This window comes from Narcine bancroftii, chromosome 1, assembly GCF_036971445.1.
Source record: "Narcine bancroftii isolate sNarBan1 chromosome 1, sNarBan1.hap1, whole genome shotgun sequence".
Lineage (NCBI taxonomy): Eukaryota > Metazoa > Chordata > Chondrichthyes > Torpediniformes > Narcinidae > Narcine > Narcine bancroftii.
Genome location: NC_091469.1, coordinates 236,183,084 through 236,198,918, shown reverse-complemented (window position 1 = coordinate 236,198,918; position 15,835 = coordinate 236,183,084). Strand labels below are relative to the sequence as shown.

General features: G+C 39.4%; 1 long non-coding RNA gene across 2 annotated transcripts in view; it reads right to left on the bottom strand.

Annotated features, from left to right (window-relative positions):
- Window positions 1-13,509: 13,509 nt before the first annotated feature.
- The window catches only part of LOC138750916 (uncharacterized), a 43,061-nt gene continuing 40,735 nt past the window's right edge, over window positions 13,510-15,835 (bottom strand). For both annotated transcript variants that reach the window (XR_011349626.1, XR_011349648.1), the window contains one exon: window positions 13,510-14,725. This is a non-coding gene — a long non-coding RNA (uncharacterized lncRNA). The remainder of the gene's footprint in view (window positions 14,726-15,835) is intronic.

The window sequence follows — 15,835 nt, the reverse complement described above, 5'->3', positions numbered from 1 at the left end:
CAGGGTTAGTGGTAAATCTTTCCAATGTTCTGTCATCTTGTAATTTCTTCATTCATGGCTGATAATTTAATTTGTATAGATATTTTACAACCTTGATGTCATATTTGATCCAGATGTGCTATGGCCTCACATATCTATCGCATCACTAAGAATGACACTGTGACATTGTCCATTTCTTTACTATTGTCCAATCTGCACCCTGCTCAGCTCATACTCTGTTGAAATATTCATTACTTGTAATCTGAGGAATAATTCTCTGCCAAACTCCTGCATATTTGAGTGTCAGGTATCTCCGAATTTAGCCAGCCTATGATGAGTGGTTTTACGCACACAGTCCAATGTCCAACGTGCTGTAATAACAGTCCCAAATCCTCGCCATTCTACTTCCTCTTTCAAGATGCTCCAGAAAACTTGCTTTTGACTAAACCTGGTCCTATGCATTTCTGATGGTTACTACATTTAACATTAATATGTTTGACACGGTAGGATTTCTAATTATGTTTTATTCTCTTTCCTATACCTAGTACAACATAATGGTTTTTATGATTACATTCTTTTAGAATTCAGGTCTTCAGATTTTCCACAATAGCATCATTTGCAAGATGGGCATGGAGTGCATTCAACTTCTCCTGTTTTCACACAGACGAGGTGAATTGGAACAGCTTAGTGACTGTATTATTCTTATTCCTTTGTAAAGCTCAGCTCCTCAGTAATGAAGCTTGCTGACCAACTTGGAGGTGGTGGGGGGGGGGTGGGGTGGGGGGAGGGCTGCATTCCTCTTTCTGAAACACTTGTGCCCTTTATTTCATACCCACATTCAGAGAAGAGCTTTGGTAATCCAATTGCCCCTTGATGCTTTTCTTAAAATAAGTTACATCCAATTGAAAAAAGTAGTTATTATCTCATGGGTTCTGCATTACAGAGTAGGAGACATTTCTTGTGTGAAGAAGGGAGCAAGGTAGCATGATGGAAATTGTAGGCCTGACGTCAGTGGTTGGAATGTTGTTGGAGCCGATTGTAAAGGAGTACTTGGAGGCACAATACAGAATAGGCCAGCAGGTTTTCCTTAAGGGAAAATCTTGCTTGAGAAACCTATTGGAATTCTCTGAGGAAGTGACAAGCAGGCTGGATAAGAGAGATGGAGTGAATGTTGTGTATTTGGATTTTCAGAAGATATTTGACAAGATAAGACTACTTAACAAGATAAGAGCCCATGGTAAAACAGGAAACATACTGGCATGGGTAGAGCATTGGCTGTTTTGTAGGCTCTTCTTAAGTTGCTTATTAATGATTTGGATGATGGAATGGATGGCAGGAGCAGGTTGTGTAGAGGAAACAGAGAGGCTGCAGAAAGTCTTAGACCGATTGGGCAAATGAAATTACAATGTCAGAAAAACTACAGTCATGCACTTTGGTCAAAAAAAAAATAAAAGGACAGACTATTTTATAAATGGGGAGAGAATTGAAAATACAGTGTAACCATTGTTATCCAGAATTCAAACAACTGGCAAAAAAAAGGAAAATAAATAAATAGACTGAAACCATTTAAACAATGGTTTAAAATTGTGAATGTTCTCTGAAGTTACACATAAATGTTTAGTGAAGGTGGGAGCAAATATTCAGCCAGTGGAGAGCCTTGTCCATCCTATGCTTGTGGCAGCTGTTTGAATAAAGTTGAGTTTAAATAAATGGTGTCGCCCAGTATGAAGAGCTGGTTGATGCTGCTCGCCTTTGGCGAGACTCTCAACTCTCTTAAAAGTGTCTCCTTATCCATGCTTAGTAGGAATTAGGAATGTTTATCTTTAGAAATATATTATTAGGTATATTAGTAAGGTTTTATCTGTAAACTTGGGGGAGGGGGTTAATTATCTACAATGTTATTCTTTGAACTGGAGAGGAGGGAACCTGGCAATGCAGCGAAGGTCAAATATTTTCAAAGAATGTAACTGAAAACAAAATAAAATGCTTTAAGGTTTATATATTCATGCAAGTGAACTTTGTTCAGTGTAAGGTCAGTATAGTATGTTTGTCTTTTAAACTATTAATTCTTAATGCAGGTATATTCATTAGGCATTATAAGACTGAGTCCCAAGTAACTGGAAGACTCACTTATCCAGCATCAACCAAAGAACCATAGAACCTTAGAACATTATAACACAGAAAACAGGCCATTCTGCCCTTCTAGTCTGTGCCAACCATCATTCTGCTAGTCCCATTGACCTGCTCCCATTCCATAACCCTCCAGACTTTTCCCATTCATGTATCTATTATCTAATTTATTCTTAAAACTTAAGATCGAGTCCGCATTCACATCAGATGGCAGCTCATTCCACACTCCCACCACTCTCTCAGTGAAAAACTTTCTCCTAATAGTCCCCCTAAACCTTTCCCCTTTCAGCTTAAAACTATATCCTCTCATAGTTATCTCCCCCAATCTAAGTGGAAAAATCCTACTCGCATCCACTCTGTCCATATCTTTCATAATGCTGTAAACCTCTATTAAATCTCCCCTCATTCTTCTTCACTCCAAGGAATAAAAACATAACCTTTCACCATAACTCAGCTCCTGAAGACCCGGCAAGAAATCTTCTCTTCTCTCTTTCAATCTGTAGTACGGTGACCAGAACTGCACACTATATTCTAAATTTGGCCTCACCAATGTCTTAAACAGCCTCAACATAACATCCCAACTCCTAGACTCAATACTTTGATTTATAATGGCTAAGATGCCAAAAGTTTTCTTTACAACCCTGCCCACCTGCAACACCACCTTCAGGGAACAATGTATCTGTACTCCCAGATCTCTCTGCTCCTCCACACTCCTCATTGCCACACCATTCACAGTGTATATCCTACCTGGGTTTGCCCCTTACAAAATGCAACAGCTCACACTTGTCTGCATTAAACTACATCTGTCATTTAATGGCCCATCCTCCCATTTGCTCCAGATCCCTCAGCAAGCTTTGAAAATCTTCCTCTCCTATCTTTGATTCATCAGCAAACTTGCTGATCCAATTTACCACATTATCATCTATATCATTGATATAGACAACAAACAACAACGGTCCCGGGGGCGTGGCAAGATGGCGTAGAGTCTAGACGTGTAATCTCTACCTCTCTGGCCAGACTTTTAAGAACCCGTTTTTAACTCTTTGTTTTCAGGTTTAAATTTTTTTAAACTTAGTTTAAAGTATCAAAGAATTGTTATGGCTATTAATGGTAAAAAGATTAAACCTCAAGTACAGACGAAACTACATTTTCGGAGTGTTGAAGATTTAGAGCCTAAACAGTCTGCTACAACGTCAAGTTTGCTTTCTTTCAAGCCTAAACCACAGAGATTGCCTGTGGGAGCTGAAAAAAATGACTACTACTCACCAGGAGAAGGACATGGCTGGAATTACCCTTTCTCAGGAGGAAGGTGCGTGTGCCCCCAATGTGGATCCTGATTCTCGCAGCCTGCTGACTTTAACGGAGGGGGCATGCAAGAGGACGACTCCATGGCTTGAAATGCCCCAGGAAATACTCCAATCTGAATATTTTGGTCTTTTTTGTGAGTTTTTGAAGCAACAATGAGTTGCGGGGGGGAGACCAGCGTCGACCCCCTGAGGAAGTCGGGGTGCCGTCGCTGGGAGTCCAGACCCGCAGTAAAATTGTTAAACTGCCTGTTGTTGAGATGCAGCAGAAGCTGCAGTTACCTGGTTCTGCCACTACGCAAGAGAAAGCAGGGCTGAGCTTTTCTGAATTACAATGTAAATAGCTAAGCCTTATCATTCAGCCTATGCGGAATGAAATGTCTCAGAGGCTCTGTTTGGAACTGGATACAGTTAAAATACGTGTGGAAGCATCTTGTGAGGATTTTAAACAATTTCAGGCTGCTCTTTTGAAATGTCAACAGCAAGTGGCTTCTAATACTGAAAAAGTGTTGGAGGTGGAAGAATCCGTTAAAAAATTGTGAGAACGTGAGAAGGAGTTAGAGAGGAAAGTAGATTATTTGGAGAATCAAAGTAGAAGGAATAATGTGAAGATTGTTGGATTGCCAGAAGGTATGGAAGATCAAGATCCTCTTCGTTTTTTTACCGAATGGATTCCAGAAATACTGGGGTAGGAATTTTTCTCTGGAGGCCTGGTATTGGAAAGAGCTCATAGAGCCTTAAGAAGAAGACCTCTGCCTGGTCAACCACCGATACCCGTGATAATTCGATGTTTGAATTATTTGGACAGAGAAACAAATCTTCGTTTAGCAGTGCAAAACGCGAGACAGCGACAAGCTCCGTTAATGATTCAGAATAGTAGAGTTTTTTTCTATCCTGATTTGAGTCAAGAGGTTATTCAGCTTCGGCATCAATTTAATCCAGTTAAAGAAGTTTTGTGGCGTAAAGGTTATAAGTCTACTTTTTGCTATCCGGCAGTGTTGAAGGTGTTTTGTGGAGACTTTAAATCTCGGTTTTTTGAGAATGAGTGTGAAGAAATGAGTTTTGCTGACTCATTGCCAGATGTAAGAGGACAAAGTCGTAGTCCACCATTGTCTCCTAAAGAAAAATCTGGTTGTTCTGGAAATGGAAGAAACGGCAGAAATGGGAGAAATGGGAATGGAAAGAGTCCGTTTCCTTGCAATGGGGTCACTGAGTCTGGAATTTCTTGGATGAATAGAAGAACTTTTTTATTTTTATTTTCTTTTTATGTCATTATGATATCTTGTTGATTTTTTTTTGGCTGGGGAGGGAGAAATTTGCTCTATGTTCTACTAGTCATCAGCCACTGGTGGATGATCCACACCCAACTTTAGTTTAGGGATTACTACCTTTTGGTAGTTTTTTTTGGGGGGAAGGGTTTTTTCTTTTTATCTTTTTTTCTTATTTTCATTTCATTTAGACTTTAATTTGTGGGGTTTTTTTTCTCCTATTGGAGGGCCTATTTACATTGATCTGAGTCTTTATATATTGATATTATTAGTTTTTAGTAATATTAGTAGATATGTCAAAGTTGAAGTTTGCTACTTTTAATGTTCGGGGTTTAAACAGTCCAATTAAGCGCAAGCGTATTTTTATCAAGTTCTATCTTTGGTAAAACATGTGTTCGGTAGAGATATGATTTTACCTGAAATTATTAAATTTGAGACTTTTGGCATAATGAGATGAAATATTGTTTAATAATGGAAAAATTACATATGTTTCGCAGATAACTATAGTTTTTTTTTATTAATAAGTGGTTGTTATATTCAGAATATTTACATTTTGATTTATATTGACTAGATTTTAATATGTATGCTTTACTTTTCTTTATTTTTATTTTCTTTATGGCTCTCCTTAGGAGAGTTGGTTGAAAGAGGAGGGGGTTTCTTTCCTTTTTTTTCTTTCTTTTTTTAATATATATAAAATATAATGTTCATGCTTTGTTTATTGTTATATATGTTACTTATTATCTGTATTTTGAATGAATAAATAAAGTTTAAAAAAAAAACAAAAATGGTCCTAATACAGATCCCTGAGCCACACCACTCGTCACAGGCCTCCAGTCTGAGAAGCAATCATCTACTACCACTCACTATCTTCTCCCACACAGCCAATTTCGAATCCAGTTTACAACCACTCCATGGTGCCTAATGTCTAAACCTTCTGAACTACCCTCCCATGTGGGTCCTTGTCAAAACCCTTACTAAAGTCCATGTAGACAACATTCACAACCTTTCCTTCATCTACTATCTTGGAAACCTCCTCGAATAACTCTACAAGATTCACTTAACACAACCTATCACACAAAAACCCATGCTGACTGTCCTTAATCAGCCCATAGCTGTCCAAATACCTTTAAATCCTATCTCTTAGATCTCCTTCTAATAATTTACCTACTACTGACATCAGGTTCACTAGCCTTTAATTACCTGGTTTATTTTTAGAGCCTTTTTTAAAACAATGGGACAACATGAGCTAACATCCAATCCTCTGTCGAAGGACATTTTGAATATATCTGCCAGGGGCCCTGCAATTTCTACACTAGTCTCCCTCAAGGTCCCTCTAGGTGCCAGATACCAAGGGTTTAACTGAAACCAGATCCAAAGGGACCTGGGAGTCCTCATGCCAAATAGCCTTAAGGTAAACTTACATGTTGGTGGTGAAGAAGGCATTCATTTCAAGTGGAATCAAATGTAAAAGCAGGCTTGTTGAGACTTTCTAAGGCACTAGTGAGACTCATTTGGAGTATTGTGAGCAGTTTTGGGCTACACATTTAAGAAAAGATGAGGTGACGTTGGAACAGGTTCAAGGAGGTTGACCAGGATAATTCCAGGAATGGAAAGGTTCTCATATGAGGAGCATTTGACAGCTCTTGGCCTGTATTAGTTGGGATTTAGGAGAATGAGGGGTGATTTCATTGAAACATTTCAAATGTTTAAAGGCTGGACAGAAAAGTTGTTTCCCATTGTAGGAGAGTCTAGGACAAGAGGGCACAATTTCAAGATTAAAGCCATCCGCTCCCCCATGTATACAAACCATAAACAAGTCCTGGACCATCAAAGATCTGTCTGTATAGCTGTCATATCACATTTGTTGCAGTAAATATTGCTGTAAAATGTATCTGTACATGACAATAAACTCTCATCAATCGTAGAAGATTGAGAGGGGACTTGATAGAGGTGTTTAAGATTTTAAAAGGGACAGGCAGAGTAAATGTGGATAGGCTTTTTCAATTAAGAAAGGGGGAGATTCAAACTAGTGGACATGGTTTAAGATTGAAGGGGGAAAATTATAAGGGGAACATGAGGGGAAATTTCTTTACGCAGAGGGTGGTGGGGATGTGGAATGAGCTTCCGGCAGACGTGGTCGAGGCGAGATCATTGGTTACATTTAAGGAAAGACTGGATCGTTACATGGATAGGAGGGGACTAGAGAGGTATGGGCCGGGTGCTGGTCAGTGGGACTAGGAGGGTGGGGATTTGCTACGGCATGGACTAGTAGGGCCAAACTGGCCTGTTCTGTGCTGTAAGTGGTTATATGGTTGTATGGTTACATTATATCTTTTGTCCCTCTATGTCTTGCCTGTCTGTTTCTTAAATGTGATCATTGTTTTGGATTCCATCCCCTCCTCTGTCAGCAAGTTCTAGGCTTCAGTCACTCTCTCCATGAAAACTCATCCCTCCAATTCTCTTTAAAACGCCTTCCTCTCATTTTAAAGCTTTGCCCTCTTATTGTGATATTCCTGTTGGAGGTAAAAGATTCTATCTACCCTTTCTCCACCTCTGACTATTTTATACCTCCTATCAAGTCATCTTTCAGTCTCCTTCATGCCAACAAAAACCAGCCTTGTCATCCATAACTAAAATCCTCTATTCTGGACTATATCTTGGTGAATCTCCTTTGCATTCTCTCCAGCATGCACACCCTTTTTCACGTGTCGTCCAAATATTCCAAATGCAATCTAACTGGTGCAACGTTATGTTCCAACTTTATATCCCACACCCCAAGCTATGAAGACAAGCATGTCTTCTACCTTCATCACCACCCTACCTTGCAGACAAGTCTGGATTTGAACTCAAAGGTTTCTCTGTTCAGCAGGCCTTCCATAGCACCCTACCTTTTGCTATACTGTATATGTCTTAACATTTCAAAAATTCAACAAAAAACATAAACATTTCAGCAGAGATTGTTCAGAATATTGTGCTCTGGGTTAGCAGGTTATTTTCTGAAACAATTTTTTTTTAATCTGCGGCAAAGTTTTCATTTGCACTCAGCAGAAGATCAATACCCCACACATTGATTTTTCAGTGGGAGAGTTGAGAATTAAACTGTATTCCCAAGTTCAGTTTGCCTGATTTCCTGCTCAGTATTAAACAGCTGAGACACCATGTTATAGACATGGAGAAAGAAGATGGGGTGCAGAGTATAAACCAGGGGCCAAATCCATTCACTGAGCACCAATCTTCTCACCTCCTATGTGACACTTGGCAGCATCTGTTTAAGAAGCCATCAGGATTTAATACACTACCATTTGAAATCATTATCATATTTCATTCTGTGCTTATTCAACTTGTCGTGGCAGAGAAGAAGCTTGTGTGGTCCTGAAATCCCGAGAGCGATGCAATCTGGAGTTGTGCTCCTGGTAGGGCAACACATGACGGTAAGGTTGAGGGTGAGGTCCCTGACAAAGAACAAAAGCAACTAAGACCTCAATGATGGAGCAGGTGGACGAAGTATGGAGGGTTTTGGTGAGAATGCAGGTCAGTGGGACTAGGAGAGTATAAGTGTTTCGGCACGGAAAAGAAGGGCAGTGATGGCCTGTTTCTGTGCTATAATTGTTATATGGTTATATGGAACTCAATGGTTGTGAAGGCGGACGAAGGCTACAACAAATCCATCAGCTCCAACTGCCGTGGTTTCCATGCCTTTGGACTAAGTTGATTGATTTGTGAAATATCGAGTGCTTCTTGGAGTGCAACATCAAGTAAACATTAAACAAACATACATACAGGCTCTGTTGTTCAACAGAACGAAGGCCATCATCCTCGACCTCAGGGGATAGCCACGAAAAAGTTTCAAAGCAAGGATGAAACACTCTGCAGGATTACGTTTTGGTTCACGGTAAACAAAAGATGGTCCAGTTTCCATGCTAAGAGAGCTCAGGAGTATATTTATTTAAATGATGAAAGGCTTCAAATGCGGTGCTATAATGAAAAATAACTGTCAATAAAAGGATTTTATTCAAAAAATTGTAACAGAATAGCAATGCCTAATGCGGAACATCAAACAATCAAAGCTCTCATACAGGTACATTGGAGCTGAGATATCAAAGGTGTTTATAAATTCACTTCCTTTATAACTTTATGAAGGTAATTTTGTGCCAGAAGCACAATGGAAGCAAATTGTTTTCATTATTCATATATCAAAAGGAAGGGATTGCATTCATTATGTTGTGCGATTGCAATATTAGGTCTAATTTCTTGACAAGTTGCACAGCTCCTCGTCTTTCAGTAGATATAAGTTATCTGTGCATGGTTTTAAACACCAAATACACTTCTAGCGCATTGTTATTGAATTAATATTTGAATAATTTGTTGCTCATTTATTGGCATTTTCTTTTACTCCTGGAGAGAAATCCTGCTTCGAGGCCCTGAATTGTGACCCTTTTCTCGAGATCTGAGTGGTGGTTAGTGGCAGGTTTTCTCACGTAATCCTTGGCTCCAATTTGCCTCAGGTCATCTGCTTCTGTTACTTTGACGCTTAGCTCTTCTAGTGCACTGCTTGCTAGCCTCCTGTTTTCAATGTTCCATGATCTTAAAATTCCAAATAGGCCAGGCTCCCATGATCCAATCACTGCCCACTTCTGACGCAGCTGAACTGCAATTTTAAAATTCACTTTGTTCTGAGTTCCTCTCTGTCTCACATCCCATGTTCAAATTCAAGTTTATTTATTCATTTGATTATATAACCTGACCAAATAGTATTCTTCGGTTCTCAGTGCAACACACTGCAAACACACATATAGACAAATGATACATATGCACAGTACTTATATACAATATTGAAATAAATAAATATTATTGTTAAATAGTTGAGTCATGAAGGGTTTGTATGAGCAGACTCACCGCCCATGGGAAGAAGCTATTTCTCAGCCTGGTGATTCCTGCTCTACTACTCCTGCATCTCTTTCCCACAGGAGTAATTAACAGATCCTGTTCATGGGTGGTAGGAGTCCTCTGTGATTTTATGAGTCCTCTTTAGACAACGATCCTGGTAAATCCCATCGATGGGGGGAAAGTGATCCTCTCTGCTGCTCTTACTGTCCTGTGGATTAACCTCCGATCTGATGCTTTAGAGCGACGGTACCACGTGCAGCTGGCCAGGATAGTCTCATTAGAGCTCTGGTAGAAAGTTGACAGGATGGTAGCCAGCAGCTCAATCTTCTCAGAAAGTGTAGTTGTTGTTGTGCCTTCCTGAGAAGGGAGGAGATGGTTTGCATCCAGGATAGGTCACTACTTAAGTGGAGTCCAAGGAACCTAGTGCCCTCTACTCTCTTCACCTCCAAGCCATTAATGTCTAGAGAAGGATGGTGAACTCTGGCCCTCCTGAAATCCACATCATTGCCTTCATCTTGTCCACATCGAGACTCAGGTTTCACGGGATTTTGTGCATCTCTTCTCTATAGTGCAGCTCATCGTTGTTGCTAAGGAGGCCAACTACTGTCGTGTTACCTGCAAACTTGATGACACTGTTGGGGCTGGATCTGGCACTGCAGTCATAGGTCAGTAGTATGAACAAGAGCAAGCTGAGCCTAAAGCCCTGAGATGTAACCTCCATTAATTTCACGTCTCCAAGAAGCAAATGCTGCTCAGTTTCACCCTCTCACATTTAAGTGTTGCACCAGAGGTATCGGCCTTCACCCTTAATCTTCTCCCATTCAGGAATTCCCCAAACTTCTTTGTCTCTTTGCCTCCTTCAATATTTTATGAGGCCCATAAATCTACCTCTTTTGGCCAAATGTTTTTCAACTCCCTCCCCTGCTATCTCCATAGATGGTTTGTCTGAAACATTCTTTGTTCATTCATTTTCGAGATCTGAGCATCAATGAAAAGGCCAGTATTTATTGGCCATCCTTAATTGACTCTGATAGTGAGCTTCCTGGTGAAGGTAGTCCTCCAGTGTAATGGTGAAAGGAATTCCCAGTTTTAGAAAGATGAGTGACATATTTCTATGTCAGGATAACGTTTGGCCGGAAATGAAACTTGGTGTTGGCATGCATCTGAACATAGAATAGAGCACACATTGCTGCATAAGAACAGACCCTCCAGCCCACAACGTCTGCACTGAACCTGCTGCTCTTGTCCTTCTTGTTATTCATTTCCTGACATTTCAGGGCCATATATGTTATTTATCATTGATGAGCCTTCAGCCACATTGTAAGGCACTACCAGTAACCACAGAGACAAGGCTGAGGGAATGATAGGCTTTATTATACAGAAGAACCTTGCTGGCCTGGATTCCTTAGGAATGGAGGGAAGGGAGAGGTTGCTCGACCTTTATGGCCCAGGACCACGGGGGAAGAGTCATGGGGTATGAGTCATCAGTGGGCGAGCCAGCTCTATATATACAGTAGTTAACAATAGCTATATACAATGGAGGAAACATATCACCACACACATTTTATCTGTTTCATTTGCAATGAAATTGAACACTTTATAATGATCAACAAATACCCTCCTTTCTGACCTTATGATGAAAGGAAGGTCACTGTTGAAACAGCAAAGGATGGTTGGGTCCAGGACAATAACCTGAGCAACTCTAGCTATGGATTTGAGATGATCTCTGGCATCCGCAACTACATTAAAGGTCTAATATTAATCTATTGTTCATTTCAGTGCCTTTCAGTGCATGGATTTAAAATCAGTTAAAATGTAGTCCTACCTAAATGTACAACTGTTTTTTGCTTTCTTTGGTAAAATCCAGCAATTTGGTTCTAGATTATCTGCAAACAGTGAATAACGGTGGGTCTAACCAAGACCACCAGCCGCATTCTATCCACTGACTGTAGATCCGTCATTTCCCCTGCTCCTTCACTCAGCCAGTTTTCTGGTCTGTATTCCCTGACTACTGTATTAACTTGTCATCCCAGATGATGGTCTGAAATCTCTGGTGTGAGACGTAAACCTAATAATACCTCTGACTGAGAAACCAGATTACTACCAAGGACTCATATTTATGGGCAGAATATGAACTCATGATTAAGATCTTTAGCAACAAGGGACGATATTGTATCTTTCTCAGCCTAGGCCAGGAAGTCTCAAACCCTTCAAATTATATGCTTGCAATGTATTTTTAAACAGTGATAAAGAAATTGAGTCATGTGTATTGTTATCTGCTTGGTCTGCTTAATTGGCCAGGAAAAACAGAAGTGATATAATAAAAGCATGGCTGCATTGAAGGGTGCTTGCCAAATGCACAGCAGGATGTTTCAGGTCTGCCCCCTGCTTGAAACCTCACCACCGCACCCAGTCCCAAATTTTAGCCAATTAAAATTCATCCATTCATCTCTGTAGGTCCACAGAGAGTGGAGAGAGGGAAAGTTTGCATACTTCTGAATAATTATATTTTGTAATATAAAAGAATGTAAAATTTTAGTGTCATTAATTCCACGAAATTACCAGGCTGTCATAAACTCCCATCTGGTACATTAATATTCTTTCGGGTCAGAAATCTGCTCTTTCCCTGAGCTGTGTAACTCCAGACTTAGAGCAATGAGGTTCAATCCTAACTGTCCTTCAAAATTGCTTAGCAAGTCACTTGGTTCAAAAGCAATTAGGCATGATTTCCCAATGACACTAAATAGGGTGGGTTTCTGATTTGTGATGAGTAGCATGAAAGAATTTGACTTTCCTTCAAAACTAGCCACCAAATGCAAATGTTGTAGGTCCAGAGGGTAGTTAAGAAGCCTCTGGTTTTTATAGAGAAAGATTTCCAAGCAAAATAATTTGGGTACAGTGAACACACTCTGTACAATTCTACTTTCCTTATGTAAGAAAGTACATAATTGTCCGAGAAGAAGTGCAATGAAAGATTACCAGATTGATTCTTGAGCTGGTGAGTCTGCTGAATGAGGAGACATTAATTCAATTAGGTATCTATTCATTGGAGCTTAAGGAATGAAAGAATCAATTGAAACTTAGAAAATTATGACAGGACTCGAGAGATTATAAGTGGGGAGGATGTTTCCTCTGGTTGGGTTGTGGCGAATAAGGGGTCATAAACTCAGGTTAATGGCAAGAGATTTAGGATTGAGAAAGGAGAAATGACTTTAATCAGACTGCCGTGAACCAATGGAATTCATTACTATTAATGGCTATGAAGGCTATCGGTTAATATTTTAAAGAAAGATATAGATAAAATTTGATCTGCAAAATACATCAAGGAATATGGGAAGAGTGTAGGAATGTGGTATTGAGAAAAATAATTAACCATGATCATACTGAATGGCGGAGAAAGTTCAGAAGGTTGAAAGGCCTCCTCCTGTTCCTATGTTCTATGCTTCTAAGATAATAAATAATGGCCTTATTTACATAATGAGTAATAAAAGTTTATTGTCATATACACGAGTACAATGCTCAGAAATTCTTACTTGTTGCAGCTAAGTAGGTGATATTCCTACAACAATAGTGTCAATAAATTACCACAATATGCCAATACAGAAAAAGAGATAATAAATATCAAAGGATAAATAAACAAATATTCACTGCACAGCAAAAAAAAACAATTAGACAGAATGGGATTTAATTTTGAAATCGCTACAATTTTTCATGAAAATTCCAGTCTAAATAATATTTAATCTGAACTCAAACCCAGCTGAGTATTTGTGCACCTACTAACAATTATTAAAAATATTATCCTACAAAATCCAAAATGACACAACAATACATAATAGACAATGGAACCTATTGGACATCTATGTCAAAAGAGGGTCCCAACTCAAAGCAATCTTTTTCAATCTTTTTATTAATCATATTATATGTAAATAATACAGGAGGAGAATAGGAGAACATAGAGATTACAGAGTATTTTTTGTATAAATGGAATAATGGGTTCTTGATGAAAAAAAGCAGAAGTACCAATAATTAAAGCACTTCCTTTAAGGTATGGAGGAATTAAAAACCATCAAATACCAAAGATGTTGTTAAAACAAAATCAGCTTATTCCTTTTACTTTTTGAGTAATCCTTTTTTTTGATATTTTGTATAGTAAAGGTGTACAGAGAATGAATTTTTTTATGGCTTTTGAACAAATGAAAGAGAAATATGACATACCAAAAATACAGTTTTTACATACTCTCAGCTTGGAATATATTTAAAAGGGAAATTAGGTGCGAGTTTAAGACTGCAGGAACAGAGTCAATTTGAATATTTAATTACAGATACATTTATTGAGAAAGTTATTCCAACTCAAAGCATTGATCACTATATCCCTCCGTGAATGTATTCTGAGCTCTGCCAGCAGTTTATTTTTGGGCATCTATTTATTGGTTTCATCCTGGGAACCTTGTTAATAAGAACACTGTGAGTTGACCAAAAACATTGAATCATGGACTTTTCCTTTAGCACACCCAAGCAGGTCTCCAGGGTCTGCTTAATATAGTACAACTCCGATTATACAAAATCAGATTCTCCAAAATTCTCTTTTATCTGAAATTTTTCTGGAGCCGAACTGACCAGGGATGTTGGGCTCCTGGCGCCAGCAGCAGTGGACCTTGGGCTCCTGGGCAGGAGCAAGACCTACTTGGGGAGGTGTCAATGAACAGCTGTGGCCAGCATTTTTTCTTTTGGTGAGAATCAAACATTATTTTAAGCATTAAAATGATTTCCTGTTGCTACTGGGCTGTTTTTAAAAAATGACAGGTTCTCCAAAAAAAAAACGTTTATCCGAAATAGGTCCAGTCCAGTTATCCATTTCAGATAATCGGAGTTGTACTGTACGCTCAATAAAATGTGAGCCTGTGGAACAGAAAACAAAGACCTCACTATTTGGTTTATTGTGAATAATACCTGATTAATCGATAATGTTCACAATAATGATGGCATAAGAGTTAGCGTAAAGTTATTAAAGCACCAGCAGCCCAGGCTTGAATCCGCCATGTCTTTCAGAAGACATTCTTCCCATGACCATGTGGGTTTCCTCCGGTGTTCCATCTCCTCCCATGTTCCAAAGACACGGACCATCATTGGGCAGCGTGGGCTCGTGAGCCAGGATTTCTAAAGTAAATTTTAAAAATTAACTCTAGTTTTGGTATATGTCAAAACAATATTTTTTGATCTTGTTACTGTTTTAGGTCAATAATCATCTACAACATGAAGAGGTTATTAGGGATATTCACAAAAGGCAAGACAAAGCCAATCAATCAAGCTCATTTCCACCCAATTTGTACATGAGCAAAGTGATTGGTGATGTCATCTACTATCCTGTCACAGAGTTTGTACCAGAATGAGTTTGTGCTAGAATGAGTCTTAGTGGAGGGCATTAGGGGAACCAGGAGGGCACAGCCTAACAGTCGAAAACTCACTCAGTCAGAGGTGGGGGGAGGGGGGAGTGCTGGTGGTAGTACCTACCTGCCAAACGTGAATGATCTCTGACATTGCAGATGAACGTGCTGCTTGCTTTATGTTGAGAGCCTCTAGCATCACTAGCGTGAGTCAAGCGTCGTTAGCAGAGGGGGGGACGTTATGTGATGCCATGAGGGACGACATGTTACCTCACAACTCCCGTGGGATTAGTTTAAAAAGTACTTATTTAGACAAGTTTTTTTTTAAAAGAAAATTACTTTAAAGTTAGTATAGAGCATCTATCTAAACATTGGGGATGTCACCTAAGGGAAAAAAAAAATGTTTAAATGAGCTCCTAGTAAAAAGTCCGGAGAAGAAAGAAAAAGAAACTGGGCCTACCTTAGCATCGAGGTAGTCCCCGTATCCAGGAGAGGGACCTTCCTCCGGAACCTTTTTCCTGTCGATTCATTAAAATGGCGCCGGAGGAAAAACTAAAACTGCATCGCGCATGCGCGAGAAGTCGGGTATGCGCGGTGCAGTAGAAAAGGTCTCTTAAAGGGGCAGACTGGTGTGTCAACATCAAAACATGAAGGAGATACAAGCCCAGTGGAAGAAGCCTCTGAAGAGTATGAAAGTGAAGAAGATGCGTCAAGTTCAGAAGAGGAACAGACCAGATGGAAGAAAGAAACAAGTAGGATTGAATCAAAAATTGATGAACTTCAAATAAAAATTAATTTGTCTTTGGAAAATAGTTTTAAATTGTTGACTGAAGAATTGAAGCAAGTTAAAACAGATTTGCCGGTTAAAAAGGATAAGCGTCGC